Source organism: Petaurus breviceps, unplaced genomic scaffold (genome assembly GCF_028583685.1).
Source record: "Petaurus breviceps papuanus isolate PSGF00001 unplaced genomic scaffold, PetGlider_PUasm1.0 582, whole genome shotgun sequence".
NCBI classification, from domain to species: Eukaryota; Metazoa; Chordata; class Mammalia; order Diprotodontia; family Petauridae; genus Petaurus; species Petaurus breviceps.
Window position 1 is genome coordinate 11,822,640 of NW_027186390.1, and position 9,841 is coordinate 11,832,480.

The following is a 9,841-nucleotide window of genomic DNA, read 5'->3' on the forward strand; positions in this document are numbered from 1 at the left end:
GAAATTCCAAATGATATCAAGAATACATAGATGTTTATTTAAATGATAAAAGAGTTGATAAATTTCAACAGAAATGTTACATTTTACAGGGAAAAAATTTCAAGAAAACATTAGTAAGCTACTTATAATGAAGAATTGGAAAACATAATATGTGAATATCCATACTGTTACATGAAAATAAAATTTTGTCTTATCATATTGGCATGTTAAATCAAGCCAATATCAACAATGACAAATGAAATCACTTTCATCATGAGTATACCAAAATCAGTGCAGTTCTCTGAGAGAACAGAAGTCAAGAAAACAACTGTCAACTTTAAAATGGTTACTTTATTGAAATTCCTAAAATATATCCTACATAACACCTAGATTATTTTCTGAGGGCAGAAGTTTTGGCATTTCTTTTTATCTCCTGTGCTTAGCACTGAGACTAGGAACTATGTGCATTTTGACTGTCTGAATGGATTTATTTCATCCAAGTTTTTACTTGTTTTGTCTGATTAATAAGGAACAGAGGCCTGTCAATATTCTAAAATGCTTGTTTTATTTTCTTTATTCTCTCCTCAAAAGATACTTCATCAAGGCCATATACCTTAACATGATAAAAGCAAAAAAAAAAATTTAGCACTCAGCAATACCATTAACATTTCTGAGTCACAACAGATTAACAGGCTGGACCTGAAGCAGATGCTGAGAAAAGCACTGGTAGAAGAGGAGACTACATAGTTCAGACTATACTACAGCTGTGAGGGATTGAAGCTGCTAACTGTGGAATCAAGCTCAGGAGAAACTCTGGGCACAGTTCCGGCATCCGAAATAAATTAAAGTAAACAGTGTTGCTCTCTCATCCACCCTGTTAGCAGCCTCTCAGCTAAGTCAGAGACCACACACTCAGACCACACAGGACCAGCTGAACTCTCTCGCACGCAACATCTAGGAGCTGTCACTCTGTGGAGGCACAAAAAGGGTAGGGGGTGTGGGAGTATGTATGCACCTCATCCTATCTACAGCTGGCTAGGATACCGTGTGGTTTAGAGAAAAGGAAAGGGGGAAAAATCCATAAACCTCACTGAGAAAACATACCGGTCATGGCCTTTGGTAGTAATGACTTGTACTCCCCTTATATCAATTTAGTAGCTGATGAAGGATTAGCAAAGCATCTATTTAACATCAATTAACCCTCTATCTATCATATGTCAAAAGAAAGTTTTACCATTATAAAATAATTTTATTAAAAGAAATAAGGAAAGGCTACATTTTAAACATAGTGTTGTAAAATTAATCATTACCATTATTGGTGAATTTTTCTTAACTAGTAATCTTGGCATCTTTTTCAAGGATTGAAGAAAATTGTAATCAATTTTAAAATGCAATTTACTTAAACATCAAATTAAAATGTAGAATTTTTTAAAATAAGTATCACAACCTTAGTTTTCCAAAATGTCTATGGTTAGGACAAAAAAAGGTTATTATTTCATCCAGACTTCATATCTATAGATACTTTTTAAAAACTATTCATTTTTAAAGACAGATTTTAAAAAATGAAAAAAGTTAGTTATCAATAAAAATAAGAAACTTGAAAATAGAGTTTAAGTCATTAGCCACATTTCTTACCACCAGACACCATTCCCTGGGCTAGTTTCATTCTATCCAAAGTAATTCCTGTACCAAAAGACTCTAGGGGAGGCCAAGGATGACCTCACTGAGGAGATTTATTAAGTGAAAAAGGCTGAAAGAGAACTGATGAAAATGATTAAAAGCATTATATACTGTCCTTGAGTCCTAAAAACTCAGCTATAAGGACCAAAACTTCTATTTACTGAGCTCAACACCACCTCCAGGGCAGCTGGATTGTACAGTGGATAGAGTCCTGGGGCTGAAGTCAGAAAGACTCATCTTCCTGAGTTCAAATCTGGCCTCAGATGCTTACTAGCTGTGTCACCCTGGACAAGTTTCTTAACCCTATCTGCCTCAGTTCCTCATCTGTAAAATGAGGCTGGAGAAGGAAATGTCAAACCACTCCAGTATCTCTGCCAAGAAAACCCCAAATGGGGTCACAAAGGGTTGGACACAAATGAAAAATAATGGAAAACATCCCACCTAGCCCCCCAAACAGTCTAGAGTTAGAACCTCCCATACGTCACTTATATTTTCATGCCAGTGCTTTCTGGGGTGGTAGGTCAAAAAATCCTCCTATCCTTAATCTCAAGAAAAAATACAAAGAGGGAAGGATGCCATCCTATTTAGCATAATCCTTGGACTAGAGCACCCCACTAAGTTTCCAGGGGGTGAAATTAGATAGAAAAAGACTATTAGGTCTATCTCATTAAATAACCAAATCTGTAGGGCAAAGAAAGAGAACAGACCTAGCCAGTCAGGGTTAGGCTCAACTTCTCCAGAAATAGTATGGACTAAAAAAAAGCATCCTGATAATCAAACTGAGCTCCCAAGCATGGGGTAAAGAAAATTTGGTTTATGAGAAGAGTCAATTCTCATAAAGTCTTTTTCAACAGGCTTCAATTTAATTGAAGTCAGGGAGCCAAGAAGCTACCCCTACCTTAGTAATACCATCACTACTTTAAGGGAAAGAGTGGAAAATATCCATACCAACAGGACATTAGATCTTAGATAGAAAGAATTTCCTGGAAAGTGGTTTGCTAACATAATAGGGAATAGGGGTGGGGGAATGGACTCATGGCATTACTAGCACAGATACATAGGGCCAAGGCAGTCAAGCACTGGTACAAGTTGACAGTTGAAGAACTTGGTAAAGATTCTTGACATTCTACACTTAAGCAATAAATCAAATAATTCAATAGAAACTAGATGGGATAATAAAGGTCACTTTAAGGAAAGCCCTCATTTTATAAATGAGGAAATTGAGGTCAAGAAATGTTAAGTGACTTCCTCAAAGTCACACAGTCTGCTAGGAAAACTTAAGCAAAAGAGAGAAAGGAAAGAGAACAAGAAGATTAATTTGAGAAATAAGAGAAGGAGGTGAGAAAGGTAGAAGATGAGATACTGATATCTGTGGTCTATGTGGACCAGAGATTCTGGTTCACCTTATCTCTGGTCCTCTTCCTCCATCTACCTCTTTCTGTCCTTTCTTAGTTTGCCTACCTCAGTTATTTACCTGGCTTTCCTTCTACTTCTGCTCTCTATCATTTTCTATTGTCTTCTCCCTCTCCATCATGTTTCAAACTTAAATTTTCAAAAGCAACTAAAGTGACCACTTCACATTTCTCTCCAAAAAAATCAAACTTAATTTGTTTTTTGTTTAATTGTTATAAATCCTCAATAGATTTTTCTCTGAGATTCAGCAATTCTCAATAAGAAAATGACATACAATAGGGGATGGGCATAATAAGGTAAGAGGGAATAAAAGAATATTCCAAAAATAAGACCAAGAAGCATAATGATATGGAAAGAGAAACACTAGAACTTTAACTAGGAATTTTTGTAACTAGGGCAAGAGACAAGAAGGGTATCATTTGGTAGATGGTGGAAGCCCAAGGTTGATTCTGGCTTTGAATTCCCAGCATCCACCACAGTACCTTACACGAAAAAGGTGCTTAATAAATGCTTGGTGGATTGGCTTGGGGATGTGGGGGTGGAGTTAAAAGTAGGTAGGAAAAACAACTCACTGTGGATCCTATAGTAGCTTCTAATACAATCCAACAAGCAACAATTAAGTACTCTCAGGGGGCTGTAGCAGGCAGAGATGTGGAGGATAACTATTCTCCACTTCAAAGTTTTGTTTAATAAAGGTTGGGCAACAACAATTAGTCTACTCTGGAGGGAAGATAGACTATATATGTGGGGATGGTGGGGAGAAGGTTGGGAGACAGCAGTCATTAAAGTCATCTGGGAGAAGACTTAGGCAGCATTGTGAAAGATGGATTAGAAAGGGGTAAGACTGTGGTCAGGAAAGCTATTATACTTGCTTAGGGGAGAAATAATAAAAGCCCTGAACTAGGGCAGGTAACTGAGGAATCAGAAAGGAGGGAACCAATAGGTGAATTTTACAGAATCTGGTCAACTGATGGGGGATGGGAGGGTAGGAAGGCAAGGTTAAAGGTAAAGTAAAAAGTGATAAGTAACATAGGTATCCTTCCTTTTAAGTAGAAGCACAGAATTAAATACATGGATAAAAAGAAACTGATAACTAAATTATTTTATGGAACTGAAGATCTGAACCATAGGCATTTTTAGCTTAGAAAACACATGTTCAATATTAACAAAACGTGAGAGCTGGATTCTTCTGGCACTGCAAGGATTGGCTTGAGGCAGAATTCGGAGAATTCCTCATTTAAAATGAGAACCCTAAGATGGGGCAAAATTCCCACGATACAAAAAAGGTAGCCAACATGGAAAACAGAAATTACTGAGTCAGGAAGATGTTGCAAAGTTCTCAGAATACTTCTGGAAGGGAGCAGCTAGGTGGTGCAGTGAATAGAACACTGGCTCTGGAGTCAAGAGGACCTGAGTTCAAATCCAGCCTCAGACACTTAACACTTACTAGCTGTGTGACCTTGGGCAAGTCACTTAACCCCAATTGCCTTGCCTTCCCCCTCTACAAAAGAAATTAAATTAAATACTTCTGGAAGAAAAACTATTATTGCTAAATCAGTAACAATTAGGAGAAATAGTAGGAGAAAACTAGTAATACATATGAAATTATAGCCAAGAAGAAAGTCAGCAATAAAACCCATTGCCTCATATATCTATATGGAAAAAAATGCACATTGTAAAAACTCCTTAACAATTACTGCTATTCAAAAATGGAACAGGTTATCTCTGAAGATAGCATGCTATGGATATTTTCACGTGGAAGTTGAATGACTCCTTGTTAAGGACATTATGAAGAGGATTCCTATTCATGTATGTTTTAGACTAAATGATTATTGTGGTCCCAGTTCTGAAGCTCTGACATTTGTTTTGTGTTTTTCAGATCAAAATCTAAAAGATAAGAATATCAATAGCCATCAAGTGAAAAATGATCATTGATTCTTTTATATACATCAGGAACTGATCATTAAGTTTCAACATTTCTGAATTTCAGCAATGTTCTTGTCTCTGAGGTTTTAAGTCTAGATTACTGGAAGAAATATGGTACCATCAATAAACATAATTACAAAAAAGGAAAGATTTTGAAGAAGAAAAAGACTCATTTTGGATATGTTTAGATTGAGATGGTGGCATAATATCTCTATCCACCTGTCATTAAGGAGTGATATATGCAGAGGTGATAACAGTCCACAGTAGTAAATGTGATCACCACATTTGATCAGATATGATCAGAGAGTGACGTTTTAGGACAGAGACTTGGAAATATAATTAGAACCAACAGACTAGAGAAAGAAGACTCAAAAAGACAAAGAGAATGAGAATACAGTATCAGAAAAATCCAAGAGAAGATACAGTGAAGGGTGGTCAACAGTATCAAATGTTCCTGAGGAATCAAGGAGAATATAAGATGAAAAAGAAAGTCACTGGATTTTGCCATAAGCAAATCTATAAGGACATGGGGGTCAGGGTGGGGGATAAGGAAAAGGGTTGGTAGGGCAGAAGGGGTACAGAGTTTTAGTAGAGCTGTGGTGTCAACTGAAATTGATCCCTGCTGGCCACATACTGACTTAGAAAACCGTAAATTAATACTTCCTATGTTATACTTTATTTTTGTTTGTTTTGTTAAACATATTTCAATTGCATTTTGATGCCTTTGCAGTAGAGTATGAGGACAGAAGTCACTTCTCCATGGACCTGTCATTTTTGTCTGCCCCTCTGCCCACTTCTAATGTGTTAGTTCTAATCTACAGTGGGTTTGGAAACCAGATAATCAAGTATTTTAAAATTTCATGTAAAGGAAAAATTAAAAAGTAATAAGGACTACCAGCAGCTTTCTCAGGAATACATTTCAGTAAAGGGTTTTAGTGCAGACTTTGTAGCATTAATTTTGAGGCTTAGAGACCTTTTTTTTCACTTCTTGATTCTCATCTGTGCTCTAGATCAGTGAAATATCACTGTAGCAAAATATTACCTCAGCCACATAGAGCTATCACTGGATGTCAAGATCAACAAAGTAACCCAAGGTCTCTAGTTTTCAAGAAAAACAGAATTCCTACAAAGTTATATAATTTAATATGCTGTATATGTTATGAAATTCAGCCAACTATCAGTATAAAGAAATATCAGACAACAGAGCTCAAAAACAAAATATATTTTAAAACAATCTAAACTACAGAAACCCAGAATCTGTAACCTCTTTTAATTTTGAGAAGTAAACACTGACTACAGGCATTGGTGGAAGGCTTAACACATCTAGAGTAGTTCCAACCTACAAGAATTCTTTATTCTCTATCAAATTACTCAAATTCATTTGATTAACTTTCGCAATATCCTGACCCTATTCTACCTAACTCACCTTAAAAGGTACAGCATACTATCTCCCAAAGAGTTTATGCTTATTCCTCTTTCCAGGACTTTGCTCATGTTATTTGTCCCTGCAAAGTCCTCACTTTCTACCCATCCAAGTATCCAAACACAACCCATTCTTTCAGATACACATCAAGTCTCTGTCATTGAGATCTCTAAATTTTTTAATTCATTGCATTTACAGGCAGCACCACCAATTAAGGAATTTTTAATCATTATCTAACAGGAAGCTTCTTTCGGTTATTTCAAATCCACCACCATTGCTATCCCTTTTCCTCCCCAACCACTTTCACAGCTTCAGTAGTTAAACAGCTGGCAACTGAGTAAAATATTTGGTAAATTTTAAAGTGCTATAAAATGTCACCAAGCAATTATTAAACACAGAAGCACAGAACCAGAACCACATACTACATGCCTTGCATTATGCTAAGCTATGGAGATACAATGAAAGGCAAAGACTGGAGTCATTTTAATGAAGGAGATAATATACATATATGTAAGCATATACAAGGTATATACACAGTAGAAAGGAGATAATGGGGGAAGGGACTGACAGCTGCAGGAATCAGGAAAAGCTTCCTGCCACTATGTGAGGTATTATATATAACCTGTATTAAGACAATATTTTTGATTGACTCAAAGAAAGGAAGAAGGAAAAGATATGAGAGGAAGAATAGGTGAAGAAAAGGGTAGGGAAAAGAAGAATAAGAGAAGGACAAATGGAAGAGAGAGGGATATGGTGTTAAGTGGTGTATTCCCAACAATTGCCTCTAGTGTTAAGTAATGGCAAAAGACCATTCATTCCAACAAGTTATATCCTACTCCCTCCTTTCTCAAACCCTCCCTGGATCCCAACACATAAACTAATGATATTTTCATTTAGAAAATCAATTCTGGATACTCTGGTTGGATTTGGTTACCTCTGGTTACCTGTCTTCTCTCTGACTCTGAAGTAAAAGGAACAGCATTTCCCTCAAGGGCAGCACACTTCTACTGAATGAAACTATTTAATTTAATACATACAATGAAACCTACTTCAGTGATTACCTTCACTTGACAACTATATGTCTATCCAGCTCAATTTCCTAAATAGCAATTATATTCCCTGTTGTCCCTGCATATTAAACCGGTGTCATGTACTCAAAAGCAATTTGCAAAGTGTTATGAAATCAACTACTAGGACAAAAGTTTCAAATGCATTTCATTTAGGAAATAAGATACTTAATATTAAAATTCTATTTCAGTAAGGTTTAGGAGTTATCTTGGGAGTGACTCAGCATCTTCTGTTTCCTTTCAGTTATATGATTAAAATTCTATTTATTCAGATTTGAAACTACTCACCCAAGAAGGTAAGCACAGAGTTTTGGATTCACCTCTTACTATCTCTGAGAATTAGAAGGCTTTTAGTTCTCAGTTATTTTGCCATAAAAAGTCACTTATAAATCTACCCCCCATAATTTCTGTGCAGTGGAAAAAACACTGGATCCAAGTTCCTACCAGATCCACCCCCATTTACTAGCTATATGTCTGTGAACAAGTCTCTGAGTCTCAATTTCTTTTTGCGGTAAAACTGGGATTAATAATACTTGTACTACCTATTTCACAGGGTTATTATGAGAAAAGTTCCGTGTAAACTATAAACCAATATGCATCTTTGCAGAGGCTGAACTTTAATCACCGTGTGGGTGTTGCCTCAATCAAAGTGAGAATTTTAGGAGAGACCTTAAAAAGGCCACGGTCTCCCACTGCATCCTGGGACATCTCCAGCCATCCTGATCTATATCTGGCCACTGGACCCAGATGGCTCTGGAGGAGAAAGTGAGGCCGGTGACTTTGCACAGCCCTCTCTCGCTCAAATCCAAGTCATTTGCAAGTCAAGGCACAATCTTCTTGACGTCATGGGTCTTTTCCAGAACGAAGGGCAAAGCACACACAACTATCACTACGGAACTTTCAGTATAATGTAACACACAGTGCTAATTAAGGTGCTCTTCATCATCACTGAAAGAAAAAAAAATAATCTCTTTGCAAGTTTATTCATATAGTAATAGGTCTTTCACATAAAACTTCCAAAATATCAGGTTCATTTCTGCAAAAATATGTAAATTGCTTGTTGGCCATTTAAAGAGTAAGTCTTCAAGAATAACCTTTCTAGGCACCAGGAAAGAGTACCTCACATGAGAACACTGCAAGAGCTGAGGTAAACAGTTTAAGAATCTTCTGTCTCTGAGGGTTAGATCAAGAAACTAAGAAACTTGCTTTTATATTAGATGCCAATTAAAGCAAACAAAAATTGAATGAAGCTGGGGTTGTTTTGTTTTGTTTTGTTTTTTTCTTTCAGATGTTACTTCTCAAAAGGCTTGAGCCTATCTATGCAGGAGCCAATCACTACTCAGGGTCGGCTTCTTGCTTAGTTAGAGAAATCAAAGTCAGCCCTTCTGGGAAAGAGCCAGTGTGATGACAACCTCACACTAGGGGCTAAGGGCAGGGGGAGGAACTGACAACAGAAGGGGGTGTGACCACAAGCCAACCACAGCCAGGCTCCGGAGGGGCCAGGGCACCCACCCCCAGTTCAGGTAAGCAGGAGGAGCGTCTAGAGGGGGCAGGCCGAGAGAGCTGCGGTTACGTCTTACCCGCCGTCCCCCAAGAAAGAGGGAGGAGGGGAAGGGGCCTCAAGGGGCGACCCCCTCATTTTACAGAAGAGGAAACCGAGGCCCCTAGAGGGAAAGTGACAAGTCTGAGATCACACAGGGAAGGAAGTCAGCATTTGCACCCCGGACCTTGCGGTACGGGCCCCGTGGTCCCTCCGCCGTTTTCGGACAGGGCACAGACGCCGACCAGTCCCGTTACCCCTTTTCCTTTCCCTTCGTCGCCTCCAGAGCTTCCTCGGGCCTAGGACCAGACCGGCCACCCGCCGGTGGGGCCTCCCACCATATCACAGCTGCCCTAAGGTGGTCCCCACCCAGGCCGAGGCCCAGGTCCCGACCCAGACCCCGACCCTAGCCCCGGTTCGGTTGGTACCTGCGCTGCCGATACCTCCACTGCAGCCGTCTCCACCACTTTAGCTTCCGCGAAGCTCTTCACTTCCGCCCACAGAGAGGCCAGAGGACATCGATCAGGCCTGCAGTGGAGCGTCGAATGCTCGATCGGGCTGCCTTCCTCTTCTGTAAGGCGGGGAGGCTCCCGAGTGCGCATCCTCCATTCTCCGCCGGTGGTTTACAGTCAGTCCAGGTGCTCTGTGTCTGACTGCTCCGAACTTTGGCGCTAGGAGCGTTAACTCCGAGATAGCTCGACCCCATTTCTTGCTCATCAGCCGAGCCCTGGATAATGAACCTGCCCCGTGGTGGGAATGGGTTTGCATCGTCGCGGTGCTAAAATGAGTGAAACACGGAGGAAAAGAGAGCAG

The 9,841-nt window shown here is 39.1% G+C and overlaps 1 protein-coding gene across 1 annotated transcript in view; it reads right to left on the reverse strand.

The window, feature by feature from the left end:
• EXOC2 (exocyst complex component 2) overlaps positions 1-9,598 on the reverse strand; it is a 244,976-nt gene extending 235,378 nt beyond the window's left edge. The window contains exon 1 of the mRNA XM_069103597.1: positions 9,457-9,598. The gene's annotated coding sequence lies outside the window, so the exon portion shown is untranslated. The remainder of the gene's footprint in view (positions 1-9,456) is intronic.
• Between the last annotated feature and the right edge of the window lie 243 nt (positions 9,599-9,841).